This window comes from Melopsittacus undulatus, chromosome 1 (genome assembly GCF_012275295.1).
Source record: "Melopsittacus undulatus isolate bMelUnd1 chromosome 1, bMelUnd1.mat.Z, whole genome shotgun sequence".
In the NCBI taxonomy this organism is placed as follows: domain Eukaryota; kingdom Metazoa; phylum Chordata; class Aves; order Psittaciformes; family Psittaculidae; genus Melopsittacus; species Melopsittacus undulatus.
In genome coordinates, this window is record NC_047527.1 from 136854733 (window position 1) to 136876991 (window position 22259).

Sequence of the window (22259 nt, forward strand, 5' to 3'; positions counted from 1 at the left end):
GCATCAAGTAGCACCCCTCTGTCAATCTTATGTGATGAATTTCATAATTTTGAACATAACTGTCAGGATGTCAAGTTATGTATTTTACTAAGAAAGCATGAGATGTTTAGTTTTCTATTGGATGAAAACACTATTTTTAGTTAAATATTTGGGAATTGTAAATAATAACAGAATTACACTGAATCCTATCACTTAACACACAGGTTCACTGGCAGCTTACCTACAGAATCACAGAATCCCAAGGGTTGGAAGGGACCTTGAAAGATCATCTAGTCCAACCCCCCTGCAAGAGCAGGGTACCTAGAGTGCATCACACAGGAACTTGTCCATGCGGGCCTTGAATATCTCCAACGTAGGAGACTCCACAACCCCCCTGGGCAACCTGTTCCTCTAAACCTAAGAATTTTAAACTTATTTAAGAGACATGTCAAATAAAGTGGGATAAAGCCTATGACCAAACCATATTGCAATTCAGAAGCAAAACATTCATTTGGGGTTTTTTTTGCCACAAGGCTTAGATGGTGAATGAAAAGGGCAGAACAAAACTTGCTTTTTATTTTTTTCATGATTGGTAAAAATTTTTAAATAGAGTACAAAAGCAGAACTTGAGAGTTAAGTGAGTATTCACAATGGAAACTGCAAGCTGACAATGGTGTCAAACACATGCTACTGAAAGAAAATTCCTGAAGTTTAACATCAGTATAACTTTGTCCTTAATGGGTGTGTATAGAATACCTCTCATTATAGGCGCTAGAAATGTTAGATATACTCTACAGGTATTTCTCAGTTTCTCCATGGGACTACAGCTGAGCTTCTTTTGACTTACAGGGTCAAGTCAGCAAATAAAGCTTTCTTGAAATCTTTTTTTAAATTCCTGAGATTCCAAAATTTACTGAATTATGGACCAAATACGAAATCCAAACAAGATATTCTTACAATTTAAAATACAGCTAGCATGTGTATGTGTATTTACCTAACTGTATCTGTAAACACGATCATATACATATAATTCCCAATTTACACAAACATATATTAAAAATACGTGGAAATTTTTAAATTTTGTTTGCATGTGTGAGTTAACTAAGCTAAAAAGTAATTTTCTTTTACTATGTGTTTTATTAAACTGGCAAACCTATACTATATTCTTTCAAAACAGCTGGAATCCTGCTAAGAACTTTACATGCATGTAACAGCTCTACTCTACAGTTGATAACCAAACCAGATGCACACACATCCCTCCACCATCAAAGGACTGGAAACTAGAATGTGTTTCTAGATACTTTATCAGGTAAGAGCTAAGGGAATGAATACAGAAAGTCAGTATTTTCTAGTTTTCTTGCCCTTAAACTGGCTTTTACCTTCTTCAAAGGTGTGCAAGCAACATATAAATTTTTTGCAATGGATACATTATACGCATACAGATACGTATGCATTTTTTGCAACTGCAGCCCAGAAAGCCAACCGTATTCTGGGCTTAATCAGAAGGAGCATGACCAGCAGGTTGAAGGAGGTGATCCTGTCCCTCTACTCTGCTCTTGTGAGACCTCACCTGGAGTATTGTGTGCAGTTCTGGTGTCCTAAACATAAAAAGGACATGGAACTGTTGGAATAAGTCCAGAGGAGGGCCACGAGGATGATCAGGGGACTGGAGCACCTCCTGTATGAAGACAGGCTGAGAAAGTTGGTGCTGTTCAGGCTGGAGAGAGGAAGGCTGTGTGGAGACCTCATAGCAGCCTTCCAGTATCTGAAGGGGGCCTACAGGGATTCTGGGGATGGACTCTACATGAGGGACTGTAGTGACAGGACAAGGAGTAACAGGTTAAAACAGGGGGATGTTTAAACATGGGATGTTTAGATTGGATATAAGGAAGAAGTTCTTTATTGTGAGGGTGGTGAGGCACTGGAATGGGTTGCCCAGGGAAGTTGTGAATGCTCCATCCCTGGCAGTGTTGAAGGCCAGGTTGGACAGAGCCTTGGGTAACATGGTTTAGTGTGAGGTGTCCCGGCCCATGGCAGGGGGGATTAAAACTTGATGAACTTAAGGTCCTTTCCAACCCTATTCTATGATTCTATACCTCTTACATTTCAGATATTAAGAACTGGTACAAAACTTAGCTAGATTACATACAGACTGAATTATTTAAATGTACAATGTAACTAATAATGTAACTAAGTATAAACCAAGATTTTTCACAACTCCAATGCACAGCCGAGTAAAATTTAAAAAATATTTCTAACCCCAAGAATATTTCAGCCAACACCCAATATAAGAAACATTATTTTCTTCACTTATATAAAGCTTACACACCTTTATTTGTGACTCTGCAGTAGGACATACTCTGAACACAAATCAACTAAGCAGTTTGTTCTTAACTCCCACTAATCTTGCAAATACAGAAAATAATAATATTTGGAATTTATTTTTCCATTTATTGTTGTGTAAGTAAAAGGGATCCATCTCCTTACAATGTTTTAATTTTGGGGTGGAAACTCCATTCATGTTTAAATTGGCATTTTAAGTGTTATGATGAGCCTAACAATTGATTGCCAATGAAACAAGAATAAACTACTTCTGGCAGATTCTGCTGTTGTTTTTCCTGCTGGCTTTTGTTCTAGCTTTTATTTTCCATGGGAAAATTTTCATATTGAGAACACTGAGAGGGCCAAATCTTTTAAGACATCCCCTAAGTGCACACACAATTAGATATCCTATGCTCATATAATTACTCCAGTAGTTATTTAGACAACTCACAATTGCCTGATTTGAGTACACAGTGGGAGTATGTGGCAAAGGCAGGTGCATACTTCTGGGTTTTTTTGGTTGTTTTTTTCTCCTTTTTTTCTACAGGTTTGTAAAGAAAAGATTTTGATACTTTCAGTAAACCTTGTACTTAGTGAACCCTGCCTATACACCTGTATCTTTAACACATAACATGCTATATTATATATATACACATATATAAAGAACTGTTATTTACTCTGCCATCTTACTTCCTAGCCATATTCTACTTTCCCATGTGTTCTTATCTAAAATGCACTGCATTTCAAAAAGCAGAAGAGACACATTTCCATGTACAGGTCATGTGATATAGGCAGACTGACTGTAGATGGCTGTATGACTTCTAAATCAAATGCTGTGCCCAGCATTGAATGAAATTATAATTTCACCACTGAGCTGTTCAAAGTGTTCGAAACATGGTATTACTAGACAAAAATTATATGCCTGACTGCTTGGCTTTTTTTTTTTTCTTAATATCAAGATCTGCTCTAACACAAAATACATCTAAGGAGAGGCAAACAGGAAATCATGATTTCAAACAGAAAATGAAATGATGTGTTTGAAATTAACGGATATATGGGCACACAAAGAAAATTTTCGTATCTTCATTTTTTTTCTTTGCCCTGTGCTTTTTTTGTTCTAAATCTACCAACATTTAACTTTAAATTGCTCTTTCTACTTTAAACAATCTGTTATAGCAAGAAATTTAAATGCACTGCTGTAAAACACCACCATCAGCAGGCCGGAACCTACTTTGGTCTCTCTTTTCTTAATCAAACATCTGGGAATCAAAAACATCTGTAGAGAGGCATGGAGTTAAGACTTCCTCTCTAAGTATCTTTGGCAAAACCACATAGATGGGATGATTAGCTTGCCCTGTAACAGCCCAAAAAGCAAAAAAAGGGAATTGGAGGAATATCTTAAAAGATTAGATACAATATATTAATTGTGTAATTATTACTACAGTACTAAGTTTTATTCACATTTCTAGGTATGTTAGATTGATCATCTTTCTTCCTATGTTGCCCTGAAGCATGATGGAATAGTCTAATGGTGCCAGTTTTAGGCTCATTTCCAAATAATAATTCTGCTTAAGCTAGTATGGATGATGAAGAGTGTGTCCAGTTTGTCCTGTCTTGTACTGGAGCCTCCAAAGAAAAGCCTGCATCCCTAGCACATTACCAGGCAGAACCAGAATTTATACAATTGTCACAAAGAGCAAACTAGTACACATATCACTTCATCTTCAAATGGTTGCATAAATATATGCCTTGCAGTACGAACTCTCCAGTACCTGGAGGTTCCCAGTAACAGTTCACATTACTTCAGGATTTTTAACGAAGAAAGGGCCAATGCCAAATCCAGTAGATTTACCAGATTTCATAGAACAGTTTGGGTTGGGAGGGACCTTAAAGATCATCCAGTTCCAATCCCCTGCCACTAGACCAGGTTGCACAAAGCTCCAACCAGCCTAGCCTCGAACACTGACAGGGATGGGACAGCCACAGCTTCTCTGGACAACCTGTGCCAGTGTTTCCCAAGCTTCATAGTGAGGAATTTCTTCCCAAAACTTACAAAAGCCAATCATTTTGATTGAGCTGCTCTCAAATGGAAGCAGGAATACAAGTCTGCCTTCCAAACTTATGTTTGTCTGCAGCAATCTGCTACCTGCTTGTTGAAAAACGTGCTTAAAGGGTTTACTTTCTTTCTTAGGAGAAGCAGCCCAGGAGGCCAGGGGCCATCTTCAGCCTTCCCAAGCCTCCAGCTGGGGAGGGCCGGACAACCACTGCGTGACCCGAGTTAATTTCTGTGCCACCACCTATATCCTACCACGAGGAAGTTTCTTTCCAGGCAGTTTGCACCCAGCCAGTCGCTTCCAGGGCACTTAGACGTGGATTCACATTGAACTACCTCGTTTTAAACTGCTTCTCCCCTCACCCCGGCCTTGCGTGACTGGGAACTACACCCGACGTGCACGCTTTATGTAAATAAAAGCGCCTCGGGCTTCCTCAGAGGGTAAAAGGCCCCGGAACAGAGGCGAAAATCTCCCTATTTCACAAGAATCCCAGCACTCTTTCGCTGATGCCCGCCGGACCTCGCGAGAAGCAGGCGGCGGCCGAGCTCCGCCGAGGCCCGCGACAAGAGAAGCCCCGTACCCACCTCGCCCGGGCCCCAACCGCGCAGCCCCGGCATTCCCCCGGTCCCACACTCTTCCAACCCCAGCGGCGGCCGAAGGCGCAAGCAGCGTACGGGCACCGCGGGCAGCAGCGGCTTCACGGCGCGGCGAGCGCCTGCGCGCAGGGAGCGAGGGGTGGGGGGGTGGTGTGTGTATGTGTGTGTGTGTAGTAGGGGGCGGTGCCATCGCGCGTCCCCGTGTGCGGGCAAGGGAACCCTTCCCCTTCCCTTCCCCAGGCCTCCCCCACCGCTTCCCCCTGCCCCGCGTCCCTCGCAGGGCGCCGGGCTGGCGCGGGGGGTTTGTGTGCCGCGCAGGGAGGGCAGGCGGGAGGGAGGCAGGCGGGGAGGGGGAGAGAGAGAGAGGCTGAGCCAGATCTTCATGCCACTGCAGGCAGCAGCAGCAGCAGCAGGTAAAACCGGCCCCAGAGCATCTGCTCCCTTTAACCCGCTTGCCACCCTCCCCGCCGGCCGCCCTGCAGCCCAAGTGCGCCGCCCCGGCCCCTGCCGAGGCCTTTCCTGGCGGCGGCGGCGCCTGGTCCCGCGGTCCCGGCCGTCAGTGGGCAGCAGCGGAGCCGGCAGGGGCGGTGAGGCCTGCGCCTACTGGGCCGCTGCCGCTCAGCGGCCTCTTCCCGCTCTTTCCCGCGGGGCTGCCCGCCGGAGCGCGGCCTGGGGCGTACTGAGGGAAGGCGCTCCCCGCCAGGGATCTCCCGAGCCAGAGCCTTGTTTATGGGACGTGAAAGCAGGGCGAAGGAGAAGGCAGGTTTGTCACAAGGTTTCCCCCTTTGGGTTGTTGTTTTCAATTGGTAGTGGTCGTTCTGCTGGCTAAAGAGGGAAGTTAAGGGCTTCGTGATTTTCGTTCCCCACCAGGCCTTGGAAAAAGAATTTTTAGGCTAACCTAGGTTTCTCTCCACTTTTCCTGCCCCAGAGCCTCTCTTCCTGTTCTCATCTGTCTAGCTCCATCTGTGCTAGCTATCCAGTTCATTACCATTAGTGGTAGATGTTTAACTGTCACACTTGTTTTTAATTTAGGTTACAGTAGTTAAGTGGTGTAGAAGTCCGGATTTCATTGCAGCGGCTGCAGTTAGCACATTTTAACTGTCTGAGAGTTTTATACTCTCAGATTGCTCTGCTGTACCCATCAGTAGTTTAGTTTAGCTACATGTCCTTGGTATTACACATCCTGGAGGCTTTATGGTTGGCTTTTAAGAAATAGCTCTTCCATCATATTGGCATAACATTGCATTAGTGGTATATATGCGTGAAAGTGGTATCTATGTGAAAGAATCAGGTTCCAGAATGTACTGGGATGGGGCTTGGGGGACAAGATTACTCTTCTACCACTCAGCTCCACATCATCCATGTACTGCTTTACTCTCAGTAATCCTGCTTGCCTTCCTTACAAAGCACTCTGAAGCTTAGTTAAAAAGCACCACGAGAGAATTACCTCTTTTCAGACCAATTAAACGTCATTAAAATTGTTATTTGTCAGTTCTGTTACTTGCCACACATTAATTCAACTATTTACTGATAATACCTCCTCTGTGAAAGCTAAAACTTTCAAAATGTCTTCCAGTTCAATGTGGGATGATTGTTGGTATTAAAAATATTTTTAAGAGTTTGAGGGTCATGAACCATACAGTTAAATTAATTCTAGATCCCACTTCTCTCTGAATCATCATCCACTGTTGCATTTGCAACTCACAGGTTGAAATACTGTAAGATCTAAACCTGGGCAATAAGAAAACTACATTGGTTTTAGATTACATTTATATTTTTGAAACCAGTCCTTTAAAAAAAAAACCCAAACCCTTAATATATTGTCTGAGTTGACACACCTGTGAACTACCAGTTGTCACATTTCTTTTTTATTGACACACATGTCCCATTTACAGCCTAAATGCTGTGACCCTGAAAGTCATATGTGTTTGTGTATATATATATAGTAGTAGCGATTACTAGAGTTGTTAAAATAAAGGTTGTGTTGTAATACATTCAGACTATCAGGTAAACACAGAATTAGACACAGCCTATGACAGAGAAATTGACGAGTTTTTAAACATTCATATATTTCCTTACTTGAAATTGGTAACTGTGCTGCTGAGCCACAACAGGAGCTTACCCTTGTCTGAGCTGTGATCCTGGGTAATGAATTACAGTTCATAACAAAGTATGAGATCATAAGCAATTTCTATTTTTATGTAATAAGTGCATCTAGTAAGTGCAAACTGGAAAGGTAGTGCATTTTTTTCCACTTAGATTTTAGCATGGCTTCATAATTTAGATACTATAGATATGGTAAACTCGTATGAAAACTAACAATGGGTACTGGTAGCATTGTTTAGCAATTAATTAAACTACCGAGGTTCTTGCATATTTCGCTTCATTTCACCACCCCAGTGATCTGTGGAAAGCCACAAACTTGATTTGTTACAAACAGTTATTTAGTTTCTGCTGTAGTATTAGCAAAGCTGGCTTGTGTACAGAAATGGTTCAGAGCTTTCCTCAAAATACTGTGCCACCTGGAGTGGCACTTAATCTTTGAGAAATGTTAGCGAAAATATGCTTCTCACATTTTTCCTTCTTTGTGTTACAATGTTGGCTTAACTCAAGCATTGTTCTTTTTTCTTTTGTTTGCACTTGCATCTTTTGGACTTTGGCACCTTGTATTAATGTTCAGGAAAAATTTGATTTGGTGGATATGTGTTACACATTCTCTGCCTGCCTGTGATATATGCTAATGTAGAGATCATCTTTGCTGTCTCCAGGTTGTTACTATTTAAACTTCATTTTTCATTGGGGAAGGGCTATGCAAAGAGCTGTTTTACACTTTGCCCTGAAAGGAATTCTGTTGATGAAGTCTTACAAAGTTTACTTTGTGCTTCATCCTTAGGAGTTTTATCTTAAACTGTTAGGTATGCTGCTGTAATTGACAACAGCTGTTGCTGAGAATTGCGGAGGATAGACAGTTTCTAAGATAATAAGTCTCTAGTCCATTTGAGGCTTTGTTGATTAGTGTGTGTAAGAGCATTTTGGATCAGGAGCCAGTGATGTCTGTGGAGTGCAAATGTGGTAGGTTATCTCAACTGCTTGACTTAGAATCTGCACTCTCTATAGCAAATAAGTTACAGGGTTTGCGTGCTTTTTCTGCTAGCCCAGGAAAGTGCCCAAAGCAGTTCAATCTGTAGTCTACAAAAGCATAGATCCTTGCCTGAGCTGTGCTCTCATAGGAAGAGGGCCGTTAAACATGATAAAAGGAGTTGCTTGCCTGTGTTTGGTTGTTATGTTAGTGACGCTTAAACTCTCTATTTTTGACCTCTGAAAGAAGAGGCATAGATGTTTCCATTTCAAATTATTAGATAGATTGGTACTGTGGTTTGCATTTTACCTAAGAAAGTTTTCATTAGTTATCCAAATATCTTTTTTTTTTAATTTTTTGTTCCACAATGTTGCAGTGTCTGTGATGAAATAGTTTTTAAAAAAGGACTTGAAAATGATGCAATTTGAGATCCCTGTCATATTGGGTAACATTAATAATAATAATATTAACAATTCATATTCTTTTTATTGATGCTGAGCAGAAAAAAGCATGATTACTCTGAATTGTATGGGAATCTGTGTGTGGCAGTATTTGAGGAGAAACGGTTGAACATATTTATACTCTGAGAATTAAGAAGCAAGAGCAAAGCTGGAGCAGTTAGTCAAACTACATCCAGACCTTGGAGACAAATGTTCAACATTTAGTGTATTTTGGGTAAAGGTTGGTGAGTTACCAAACAGAATAGGAATGTGTATTTTGCCTCTGTAAATGGTTAGATGTAGATTTCCCAAAAGCACTGAGTCATAACATGACCTGAGCTCTGGTTGGGAATAGTTCAAAAGTAATAGGAAAAATTATGTGTCACTGATGTTGAACTGAATGCAGCAGAAAAGAAACAGTTATCATGGTATCTTGTGTTCTACTAGAAAAAAGAACCCAACACTTTCCTTCTGTACGATCTAATTTGAGGGGCTTTTTGTTCTGTTAATGGGCTGGCAAATTGTTATTTTAGGTTTATTAAAGAACGTTATTACCACACTACTAATTAATCTCTTTGTGTGTATGTGAAAAGTACTTGCTTAAGTTGACTTGCATTTAGTACTGCATCAAGTAGTGTTGCATTAGAGTGGGGATCAAATCTGTCTTGATACATGAACATTTCACCTTAAATACTTTACAGCATCAGCTTTTGTCTGATACTGAGAATCTACCGTTTACTTCTGTGGATGACTTGCTTCAGTGATTCATCTTTGCCACTATTTAAAAATAAGGCATGCAATTATTGTTTGAATACATTTGAATGCATCTGTCTTTCACTGGTTCTTGTTATCTCGTCTGAATTCTCTGTCATATCAGACTGCCTTAAAACTTGATTTGTCCCTTTGACACTGTGTTTTCACTCCTCTGCATGGTGGCAGTCCCTAGCATTTAAAGACAGATACAGATTTTAAAATACATAGTTTCAAAAGAGCATCAACAGATCATAGATTTGCTGGGCTGACTGCTCTAAGACTCTTGGATAAGTTTAACAAGTATGCTGATTTAAAATGTTTGTCTCACAATATTTTTTAACATCTGATCTGGAACATCTGTTTAACAAATGACTTGGAAAGAAAATCAATATAATGTGATACAATTATACCATTTTGAATCTTTCCAACTATAGAATGAAAGTATTTATTGACTATTTTTGATCTTTCCTTACGATTTTTTAACACTTGTGCCACCTCTGTCTATTCATGAGCCTCTGCCATTTTTGGGGTAGTATTGATAATACTTTTGGCTGTGTCATACGTGGATGTTTTATGTCTCTCAGTTTCTATACTCCATAATTCTAATTCACGTTGATGGTGATCCAGCTTCTCCTTTTCTACATCGTCAATCCTGCATTTTATTTTTTTTTTCTCCTCACACTTGCTTCTTTTCTCAAAAACCTCAGGTTTTGCACAAGTGGGATGAGCCATAGCCAAAATTATCCTCTTTGGTAGCTGTAGGATTCGTTGACCATAGAGAAAAGCCCTCTTAAGGAAGTTTCCATTCTCGTGTTTTTGTCTTAAGATTTTTCTTTCCAATCAGTTTTGTTCATAACTCTTTTCAGCTTCTGAAATTTTGAAGCCTTAGGAATATGAGCATGTATCTGGCTACATAATCTCTACCTGGCTATATAATCTGATCATGATCAGTAATTCCTAAAACTATCCCCAGTTTCTAGTCCAGTGACTTAACTCGTTTTAGCCCTTATAGTAGGATATATAATTTCTCTGTGTCAGTTATGGTGAGTGTTGTTAGAAAATTGTTGCTAATATTTTTTTAAAGTGATGCTTTTACTGGTGGCTGCTAAAGTACCTGAGATACTAGGTTTCATTATTAAATACTTCATTTTGACATTATTCTTTCAGCACATTACAAATAGGGGCTTGTAAAAAAAATCCTACTGTTCTCTAGTTTGAGCTGATGGTGTGAAACAGACCTCTGCTGTCTCTACCTTCTGAGTGAGCAGTCTTATTTAACCCTTAGGTCCACACAGTCAATATTCTTTGGTTCTGAACTATCAGGTAATGAAAAATGAAACGATGTTTCTTGAAACCTGGATTATGGCTGGTGAATTATAAGTGGAATTTTCATTTAATCTCAGTTTTTAGACAAATGGACTTTTGGCCTTTTTTTATTTTTTATAATTTTTTTCTTCCTGTTGGGAGGAAGTGTGTCATGTGATAGACTTGAATTTTTGTAAGATATGGAATTTGTTGAAAGCATTAGAGAATCTTTCTAGAACAGTAAAAGTGGATTTTTGGTATTTAGACTGCAAATCTTAGCATAAGAATTGGCATCAGATGAATTTTCATATGGGCCATTGTTTTGTCATGGTGGCCTATAGCAGGTATTTTAAAGGAAATTACAAAAAGATTCCCAGTTGTGGAATAATTGCCATACTGTGGAGCTCCCCAAATTCTTGTCAGTTTACAAGGTTTTACAGTGCTGATCCTGAGTGTTCTGTCCCATAGTATTTTTCTTGTTGATATGTAATTTTGTATAGGTGGGCATTTTCATGGTTATTATAATGGAAATACGTAATCTTTTTACAAACTTTACCGTGTTGTGTTTATAAGCTGCCTTCCCACTGTCATGCTTAGCGCTCTTTTCTGAACTGTTAAGAGTAGCTTAAAGCTCAGTAGTTACTTGAGCATCACTGTTGATTATTTCTTATCTACTCTGCCTTAGATGTGCCAACAACAATTTCCCAGCATGCTGTCCATTTGCTTGCGTTTTTTAACATCCTTAATCTCACATGGTGTTGATGGACATGATTGTATTCTGGGTCCTGAAATTTTCCACTAGCACTGGTGGATGTGACCACTAGCTCCTGCATCGTACATGGTGTGAATATGCACACTCTTTCCTCCAATATTTTTTCTTCCTCTTATTGTTCACAGCAAGGCGACATCTATATCTGGATAGAGATCTACCTATATTGTACTCATTGAAGCATAAAATGTTGCAAAGTTGAAAAATGTTAAAATGTTTTCTGATTTTCCCAAACAGATTCTCTTTCAAAATTAAGATTATTTTCTTAAACTGCGATTAGTTTTTTTTTCTATAATCTGTGTTTTGACATTGTTCCCACTGACCTTCCAGATGCAAGTTTGACTTCTTTTGAAAGTAAAGAACATTTAAGCCTGGAACGGTATGTTTCAAGCGTATTTCGTAATTGTTCTTTTATCAGCATGCTTGCTGCAATATATATATGAGTAAGAGGTTCCAGTGTCAAGTTGACACTTTGATTTCTTGTACCTTCTTGACTAAACATTATCTAAAGTATTCATGATTAATGTCTAGTAGTTTTGTAGAGCCTTTCATCTATAAATGAAAATAGCATTAATAATTTTCAGTGGGCTGGAAGTGACTTATTCAAGGCCATACAACAAGTCAAAGGGGAAGCTACAGTTAGAACTCAGATTTTATAATATCCCATCACAGCTAATACATGAATGTACTGTAAAATGTTTATTAAATCACACAATTTAAATGAGTTTGTTAAATGGGAGAAATTAAAAGTATTTTGGGCATGTTAAATAGCAGGCTATGTATAAGAAATTTGGGAAGTAGAGTGAAAGAGTAAATATAAAGGGAATAGTATTAATGCTTATGGGACAAATACAAGTAGACATTCAGTATACTTAATGTAAATCTGATAGGTTATTTGATAATTGTGCTGGGGAAGATTTTTGGGTTCTTAATTTCTTTAGTGAGAATAGCTCTCAGCTGATACTCATGCTAGTTTTGTATGTCCTGCTTCCTATAAACATTACCTGTACTTTCACGATGGTGGCTTGGACACCTGCAGTGTATACAGGCTGGTATTTTTATTTAAATACATATTAAAAAAAAAAGTGTGTGAGCCTTGCTTGTTTTTCAGCTATTCATGAGTCAGTACCATAGTTTTTCCTCCTTTAGGCCTGACTCATTTTTAATTTACATCATTTACACGTATGCCTATGGTGCAAATAAATATACACAGTTTGGGGAAAAGTTAATAAATCAAATAGATTAACTGGGCAATTCTTTGTATATATGTATGTATATTTTTTTCATAGACTGAAAACTAAATCTGGTGCTGCTTGTGATATTATCTTTTGATGTTCTTTATATACAGTGCATTCTTTCTTTATTTATTTATATACAGTGCATTAAGTAGTCTAGGTTAACAACCCAAAGATTTCACCTACTTTGGTTTCCATTTTTGGTTCACATTTATACATAAAGCCTATACTGGTTGTGCCCTGCTAGTTCTATTGCTTCATGAAAATATGTTGTAAATAATACTGAAAAGAGTCTTTTGATTTTAAGTGTTCAGAAACCTGTATTCCTGTAAATGTAATTTTTATGGCTGGTTGAGAGAAGATGATGATGGATGAGCTCAAGAAGAACCATAGAATAGTTTGGGTTGGAAAGGACCTTAAGATCATCTAGTTCCAACCCCCCTGCCAAGGGCAGGGACACCTCACACTAAACCATGTCACCCAAGGCTCTGTCCAGCTTGGCCTTGAACACCACCAGGGATGGAGCATTCACAACTTCCCTGGGCAACCCATTCCAGTGCCTCACCACCCTCACAGTAAAGAACTTCTTCCTTATATCCAATCTAAACATCCCCCGTTTTAACCTGTTACTCCTTGTCCTATCACTACAGTCCCTAATGAAGAGTCCCTCACCAACATCCCTATAGCCCCCCTTCAGATACTGGAAGGCTGCTATGAAGTCTCCACGCAGCCTTCTCTTTTCCAGGCTGAACAGCCCCAACTTTCTCAGCCTGTCAAAAGTAGAGGAAAATGCAACAAGCAGGAAGTTTCTGACTTCCTGTAATCAGAGGAAACTCGTGTCCCAGACAGTAGAAAGGTTTCTTCCAAACACATCAGTCGTATCTGTTCATTGACACAGAAAACTTAAAGCATTCAATCAAAAGTCAGTGTCTTGAAAACTTGGGAAAGAAAAAAACCAACCCCCCTCAAATCCCCAATGAAACCTTAGCATTTTAGATTAGAGGAGTGTTGCATTACAGTTAGGACTTGATTTTTTTTCTTTTCAAATGTGCTTTTCAAAGAAGGCAACCAATTAAATGAAATGAAAACATCTTAGGAATGACGATGAACTTCACCTTTTAATTTGTGAATTTGCTTCACAATTTTCTGCAGAAGTACTTAGTGTTGGCGTGAAATGCCCTGTGAAATTTTAAGTTGGCACTTTATGTCTTACTTTAAATAAGTTCATTTTGGGCAGTTCTTGCAAATTGAAAGTTCATTCCCATATAGGTTTTCTGAAAAAAATACTGTATGGCAATATGAATATATTACATTTGGAACTTCAGTGTCCCTATTTCACAAAGTTCCCTTCTGTGGTCAGGGTGGCTTTCACCTACTGGAAAGCTACTTTGATTTTTGAATTTGTGCATATTATACTGCCCATGACTCTTGGTTTGAAGATTGCTTGATTTAGGTGCAAGATGACAGTCAAGGCTCGACTGCAAGTCAGGGAATTGGAAAAAGCTTTAAGGGATAGATGGAATGAGATATGCATAGGGCAGAATGTACCTTCTCCATTTCCATCTGATTACTAGCTGCTTGTGGCCCCTTTCATGCTGAATTTTTTCAGTACTGTGTATGGATCCAAGCAGTTTGCAGATTGATTTGATTCTAACATTTGATCAGTGAAGCTGTTTGTTGATTTGACACACTTTCAGAATAAAATGTCAAATTCGGGCTTGCAGAGATGGAGAAGCTACCTAGTCTTCTGTCACTTTTTTGACGTTTGTATTGAGCCTTGAGTATATTCTTAGCGTGAAGTGAGAGGAATTCTGTACCTGGTAAGAAATAAAAACATATACTGGACAGATGCATGTTAATATTAATCTTTAGTAATTATATTTGGTGATGATGTCAGACATATATTGGGTATTTATACTGCTCAGAATCCATTTGTTGATTCTCAGTAGGGAGGAGCAAAGGGCAGTAGCAGCTGCGATCACTAAACATAGCTCCGTTTTGACATTGTGTATGACTGGGATGGATTGAGGTACACTTACAAAATGAACAAGTGGCACTATCAGCTGTTGCAAATCCAGCTGAGATGCTGTTTTATTTTGCACTCCTGTGTACCCTATAGCCTCAGTGATTGGAGAAAGTCCTAATGTATTTTCAGTATGTTACACATTTTTTGTTCTGGTCTTTAGGGATTTTAGATAAGCTGTCAAAGTTCTTGATATTAGAAGAAAAATATGTAGTTCTATCTGTAAGTCAGTATTCAGAACTGACATATGCCAGGAATTAGAACATGCTGTTGCTATTTCATAGCTGTTGGGTGAGACTAGATTTTTACATTAATTTACAGTAATAGTGTATGATCAGTCATGGTTATAATTTCCACTGTGAATAATTTTATCTGAGAAGAGGGCAAATGTGGGTTGGGTGAACATCATTTTACTCCTTATAACAGTTTACCCAGATTGGGATAAAAGTGTGTTGATAGACTTATGCTATAATTTTTGTAGATTGACTGGAGTGCTTCATTTTCTAGAGCTGCTGTTATTTATCATTTAGCCCATGAGAATGTTAGACACCTCTTAATACAGGCAGTCAATCTTTTGACAGTGTTTCAAGGGTATCTTTCAGTAGGACTTAGGGTAATCTCCCCTTTTCTCAAAACCTTCAGACTCACTATCTCCTTCCAAAAGTAATGGATCAGTCTAGCTCAAGCTGTATGATCTTAAGAAAGAAGAATGGCCAGATAGGAAATGTATGACTAGGGCTTGAACCAGTGGGTTTAAGAGGAGAACCTTCAATGTAAAACTTATTAACAGTCATTGAGTAGTCTTTTTGGTTTTGATTTTGTTTGTTGTTGTTTTTTTTAACCACTGAGCATTTTGTTTGGATCCCTCTTAGCTGCTTCTTTGCAGTCTTACTCTGCCCTAATGCTTGCAGCCCTGGACTTTCCTTGGCTGAAAGAACGTAGCCTACTTCTAAGATTCCAGCATCCGGAAAAATAGAGTAAAATCAAGCCCAATAAAACAGGTGGTGTGTCTTGATCCCTTGCCGGCCATCATTCTTTTTTGTTTTGTTTATTTTTTTTTTTTTTGCAATGTATGTCTCAACATTTTGTTTGCCTGAGTTTTGTGCATGACAAGCTCTGCTTCTGTGTTTTCAAGCCACGCGTGGGTCCAGCTGCAACAGAAATAATTGTAAGGTAGTGTTGTGGGTTAACCGCAGTAGGCAGCTCAGCACCACATAACCACTCACTAAAGAAATGTGGGCAAGGAAGATCAAAAACACTATCAGTAAAGATACAGTTTTACATATTAAAGCATATTGTATTGGCTAATGGATGACAGACTTACAAGGGATTTTACTAAGGTTGTCTTCTCATTACTACAAAATGGTGTGCAGTGATAAAGGTGCAAACAGAATAATGTAAAATTGCTGATGAGAGCCTTGATCATCAAAGACAACTGTATTTACAGTTATTGAAAACTTTGGCAACCAGTGAGATAAGCATTTTAGAGGTTGCACACTGCAGATAGATTGGGAGGTAAGTTGGATTGCATGGTTAAGTGTGGAAAATGAGAATTTTAGGTATGTAGCCAGGTTGAATCTCACGTGTACAGGTCTTATTAAAAACAAGAACAACAAAGTTTCAGATAAGATCTGAATATAATGAAAGATAAAGCGGAGCTGGTGAAGATTGCCTCCTCATTTTGAACCTGAGTGGTGAAAATGGTGTCAACGATGTATTTGATACCAAAAGAAAATGTGTCTGAGGATTTCTGATTTTTCTCAAATACTCAGTTTGCTTTACGAAGAAAGATAACTGTAGTTGTACATTACATTAAGCTGACACTCTTTCTGCTGTATGTGGTATGGAATCTATACTTCTTCCCCTATGAAATAAAAAAAAAGATTCAAGTTGCCAGCAAGTCTCTAGATTGCTAGTATTGTATTTCAGCTGATGTTTCTTCCTCACACTGACCAGACAACTTATAAAATTATTATTCAGGTTAACGTCAGAGTAATTGAAGGTTGGGTAGCAGTTTCATTTTTTTAGCATGAGAGAATTTATCTTTCAAAGTCCTGAGTTACAGTTTGCAATGATTTCATCATTGAAAAGTATCCTGAGCTGACAGCAATAAATTAACTGCCATTTCACTTGAGACTAATTCCTGTCTACAGTGAAGAATTTTGCTTGGTGAAACGTTATGGCCATGCCAATTTTGTTCTTGTTAATTTTGCTTAGTTTTGAAGGAGTTGAAACAAGTGTCTATTCCAGAGTTCTGTTGTAGCAGATAGTAATGGGTTTGTCATGATTCATTGCTGTTGTCTGTTTATAGCACCCACTGGATACTATGGCTTTCCATGTAGTCCCTTCCAATATGCTAACCTCTTCCCTGTAACTTGAGATACATTTCTGTACTTTCACTATCTTTATAGAATGTTTTGAAGTATTTTTACTTCTATTTGACATTCGCCTTTTCTGAGGCTGGAGCTAAGTTTTACTGTCAGTTCTTGTCAGACAAAGTCTGTGACACCATTATGATATATTGACTTGAAGACACAGGTAGAGGATTATGGACAGTGAAATAAGGCTGAAGTGTAAGCAGTCTTTCTAATTGCATGTACGTGTAAACAAATTAAAAACATTAAACTGACATCTTTCACCTTGCACAGGTGAAAGGGGAAAGCTTGCTCTTCTGCAGCAGACATTTGCTTTGATACCTTCCTCTCAGAGTTACAGCTCTGCCATCCAGCCTCTTCAGTGTTTCTGAAGTAGACTGTCTTAGAGCCAGAGTTTGGGGTTTAACACCTTGTTATGGTCTCTGTCACCTATGACAGTTGATCACAGATCATCTGACTGCATTGGACCTTGCTGGGCATTCCTTCATCAGTTCTCTGCCCAGTGATACAGTAGTTGCAAGTTACAATAGTTCTTCAAAGACTAGTTATTAATGCTGCGATGAAAGAAAACAAACAAACAAAACAATAGAAAAAACCCTCAAAACAAGCAAATAGAATCCCAAACTCCCTCTGTCCTCAAACTTGATCTCTACTGACAATTTCTTTGTGACCTCTTGTTGTAGTTTAAGCTCAGCCAGTAATTCAGAACCGCTCACTCTCTCCTCCCTCCCCCCTTTCTCCCTCTTCTCCCAGAGAGATGGGGAGGAGAATTGAAAGAATGTAACTCCCACAGGTTGAGATAAGAACAGTCCAGTAACTAAGGTATAACACAAACCACTACTGCTACCATCAGTAATAACAAGGGAAATAGCAAGGGAAGAGAATGTAACTGCTCACCACCCACCAACCAATGCCCAGACCAACCTGAGGAGTGATCTAGCTCTTCTGGGTAACTGCCCCCAGTTTATATAGTGGGCATGACAGGCTGTGGTATGGAATACCTCTTTGGCTAGTTTGGGTCAGGTGTCCTGTCTTGGCTTCCCCTCCTCCCTGGCAGAGCATGAGACTCAGAAAGTCCTTGGTCAGAGTAAACATTACTGAGCAGCAGCTAAAAACATCGGTATTATCAGCACTGTTCTCAGGCTGAGAGTGAAAAACACAGTGCTGCACCAGCTACTAAGAAGGAGAAAACTGACTGCTACTTCTCAACCCAGGACAGTATTCACCTGTTATTCCATACTATTCACATCACGCTCAAATCCCACATTTTCAATGTACCATCACTCTTGTCTCATATATATATATATATATATGAATATATATGCATACACACGCACACACACACAGGTCATTCCTTAGTGTCTGGACCAATTGCTGTAAAGCTGCTGAGTCCATCTGGTCCATGATGTCAGGCTCTATCTCTTGTAACAGTCTTTCAGAGCAGGAGAGGTTGTGTGCAGTGTTGGATCATTGCCTGCTGTGATACTGCAGAACTTGTCTGGTTCCATCAAAGTTCCTTCTTTGTTGGGATGACAGTCAGAGGGAAGTCAGGGACGGTTGCTGGTGAGCTGAAGACATCTATAATTGGTGGGCTGTAAAAGTGCTATGTAGCAGGCAACAGCATACAGTTGAGTTAATTGGCTGTTTTCCCTTAAAATCAAATCCCCTTGAGGTACACATCAGACTTCCCCATCTTCCAGCATTACCCACCAAGTATATCCTGGTCCCTGAGCAAAAGCAGTCCTATGACTGGGGATTCTGACTGGGCTGGGCAAGCCCTGTTGGCAGATCCTCTGGTGTTGACCAACCAGGTGGCTTTTGGTAAATGTGTATCCCAGTGTTTGGAAGTTCCACCACCCATTGCTCTCAGTGTAGTTTTTAGCAGTCTGTTTGTCCTGGGTTCAGCAGTAGCAGTCATTTTTCTCCTTCTTAGTAGCTGGTGCAGTGCTGTGTTTTTGACTTTCGGCCTGGGAACAGGACTGATAACACCAGTGGTTTTAGTTGCTGCTGAGTTGTTTAGTCTGACCAAGGACATTATGAGCCTTATGCTCTCTCAGGGAGCAAGGGAAGCCAGGAGGAAGCAGAGATAGGACACCTGACCCAAACTAGCCAAAGAGGTATTCCATACCATAGCATGCCCAGGATGTAAACTGGCAGTTACGCGGAAGGACGAGATCGCTGCTGGGTCAGGCTGGGTATTTATTATCAGTGGGCTGGTGATGAGCAGTTGTATTCTCTTCCCTTGTTATTTCCCTTATCATTATTATTATTGGTTGTAGCAGTAGTGATTTGTGTCATACCTTAGTTACTGGGCTGTTCTCATCTCAACCGGTGGGAGTTACATTCTTTTGATTTTTCTTCCCAACCCTCTGGAAGTGGGGGAAGGAAATGGGGGGAGGGGGGCAGTGGCAGTGGACTGCATGGCTCACTTGCCAACAGGGTTTAAGCCACAACATCATTGTACCGTTCAATTTTCACCTTGGCAAACTGACTCTATTCACCCTCTCCTTCAGCAGTTTCTGCAGCTTGTCGTCAGGGACTCCATATAGCTGCTGTCCATCTCTGCTGCTTTCCCACCATATGGCAGGACCCATCAGTAAACAAGGCATACTGCTTTTCACTTTCTGACAGTTTATTATATGATGGGGCCTCTTCAGCACGCATCACCTCCTCCTCTGGTGACATTCCAAAATCTTTGCCCTCTGGCCAGTCCATGATGACTTCCAGAATGCCTGCATGACTGGGATTTCCTATCTGAGCTCGTTGTGTAATTAGTGCAGCCCACTTCCTCCATGTAGCATCAGTTGCATGATGTGTAGAGGAGACCCTGCCTTTGAACATCCAGCCCAGCATGGGCAACTGGGGTGCCAGGAGGAGCTGTGCTTCAGTGCCAATCACTTATGAAGCAGTTCGAACCCCTTCATAGGCTGCCAGTATCTCTTTCTTAGTTGGCGTATAGCTGGACTCAGATACTCTGCATCCCCGACTCCAAAAGCCGAGGGGTCGACCTCGAGTCTCCCCTGGAGTTTTCTGCCAGAGGCTGCAGGTGGGACCATTCTCCCAGCTGCAGTGTACAGTACATTTTTCACATCTGGACCGGTCCGGACTGGTCCGAGGGTCATTGCATGAACTATCTCGCGTTTAATTTGCTCGAAGGCTTGTTGTTGCTCAGGACCCCATTTGAAATAATTCTTCTTCCGGGTCACATGATAGAGAGGGCTTACAATCAAACTGTAATTTGGGATGTCCATTCTCCAGAGCCCCACAGCATCCAAGAAAGCTTGTGTTTCTTTCTTATCAGTTGGTGGAGACATTGCTGTTACCTTGTTGATCACATTATTGGGGATCCGGCGACATCCATCTTGCCATTTTATTCTCAAAAATTGAATCTCCTGTGCAGGTCCCTTGACCTTACTTCGTTTTATGGCGAAACTGGCTTTCAGACGGATTTGGATTATTTTTCTCCCTTTCTCAAAGACTTCTTCCACTGTATCACCCCACACAATAATGTCATCAATGTATTGCAGGTGTTCTGGAGCTTGCACCTGTTCCAGTGCAGTCTGGATCAGCCCATGGCAGGTGGTAGGGCTGTGTTTCCACCCCTGGGGGAATTGATTCCAAGTATACTGGATGCCTCTCCAATTAAAAGCAAACTGTGGCCTGCACTCCACTGCCAAAGGAATTGAGAAAAATGCATTGGCAATATCAGTCGTGGCATACCACTTGGCTGCCTTTGACTCTAATTCATACTGAAGTTCTAGCATGTCTGGTATGGCAGCACTCAATGGTGGTGTGACTTCATTCATGCCCTAGTAGTCTCCTGTTAGTCTCCACTCTCCATTAGACTTTCACACTGGCCATATGGGGCTATTAAGGGTGAGAGGGTCCTACTGATCATTCATTGGCTCTCCGATCTGTGGATCGGTTTATGGATGGGCTGACAATGTTGTGGCAGCTGTCTTGTATTAGAGGTAGTGAAATGATTTTTTTCTGAGACTTGGGCCAGGAGAGCACAACAAACTTTTGAAATATGCCGATGTAAAAGTAAATTAGATTTGCATTTATCATTTACTTTTACTTTATATCTTAGTTTTAGTTCTACAGGTCACTCACTTGATCAGGTATACAGTCAGTGAATTGAGAATTTTTGTTCAAGGAATCTCTAGTCTGGAATGTGGAATGAAGGAAAGTGAATAACTAGGGCTTTGAATGGTGACCCAGACATAATCAAACACACAACAATCTTGGTAATCCTTGAATGATGTAATCTTCACGTTATCTTGTGTGACTAGATGGTAGAGATGCAACAGATTTCTTTTTACATTTAGGATCATGTGAAATTTATATTCATAGTGCACTTCTTTTGATCCTGAAGGTAATCTCCTATAATAAAAAATGTTAAAAACTTCACAATACATTTTCTAAGTTGATGTATTTTGCATTAGTAGAAGTACGGAAGATTGGGAACTACAGGGTGTAAAACTTTAATGGGCATTATTCCTGCTGTTTATGGTTGACTTGGCTTCATATTTTTATTTTGAGCTTAAATGGATTTCAGTAATTAAGCTATATCCTCCTTTTCATAAGTATTACTTGCACTGTGTATGTGAATTTAAGGTAAAGCAGTGTAAACTGAAGGCACTCATCTTGAGTGCCATTATGGGGCATGTACAGGACAGCGAGGTGATCAGGCCCAATCAGCGTGGGTTTATGAAAGGCGGGTACTGCATGAATAACCTTATCTCCTTCTATGAGAAGGTGATTTATTTCATGGATGAGGGAAAGGCTGTGGATGTGGTCTGCCTAGACTTCAGTAAAGCCTTTGACATCATTTCCCACAGCATTCTACTGGAGTCACTGGCTGCTAATTGCTTGGATTTTGTACAGTTGAGTGAGTAAATATCTGGCTGCATAGCCAACCCCAAGGAGTGGTGGTGAACGGAGTTAAATTCAGACCGTAGCTGGTCACAGGTGGTGTTCGTCCAGGGTTCAGTACTGGGGCCAGTTCTGGTTAATATCTTTATGATCTAGATGAGGGAATTGTGTGCACCCTCAGAAAATTTGCAGGTGACACCAAGTTGGATGGGAGTGCTGATCTGCTTGAGGGCAGGAAGGGTTTACAGGGGGATCTGGACAGTCTGGATTGATGGGCCTAGGCCAATTGCATGAGGATCAACAAGGTCAAGTGCTGGGTGCTGCGCTTGAGTTGCAACAACCCAATGTATCGCCACAGGATTTAGGAAGAGCAGCTGGAAAGCTACATGGTGAAAAAGGATCTGGGGGTTTTGGTTGACAGTTGACTGAACATGAGCCAGCTTGTGCCCAGGTG

At 40.3% G+C, this 22259-nt stretch overlaps 1 protein-coding gene across 1 annotated transcript in view; it reads left to right on the top strand.

Moving 5' to 3' along the window:
* The first annotated feature begins 5518 nt into the window (after positions 1-5518).
* Positions 5519-22259, top strand: part of TBC1D5 (TBC1 domain family member 5) — a 317301-nt gene continuing 300560 nt past the window's right edge. Inside the window, exon 1 of the mRNA XM_031044993.2 lies at positions 5519-5714. The gene's annotated coding sequence lies outside the window, so the exon portion shown is untranslated. The remainder of the gene's footprint in view (positions 5715-22259) is intronic.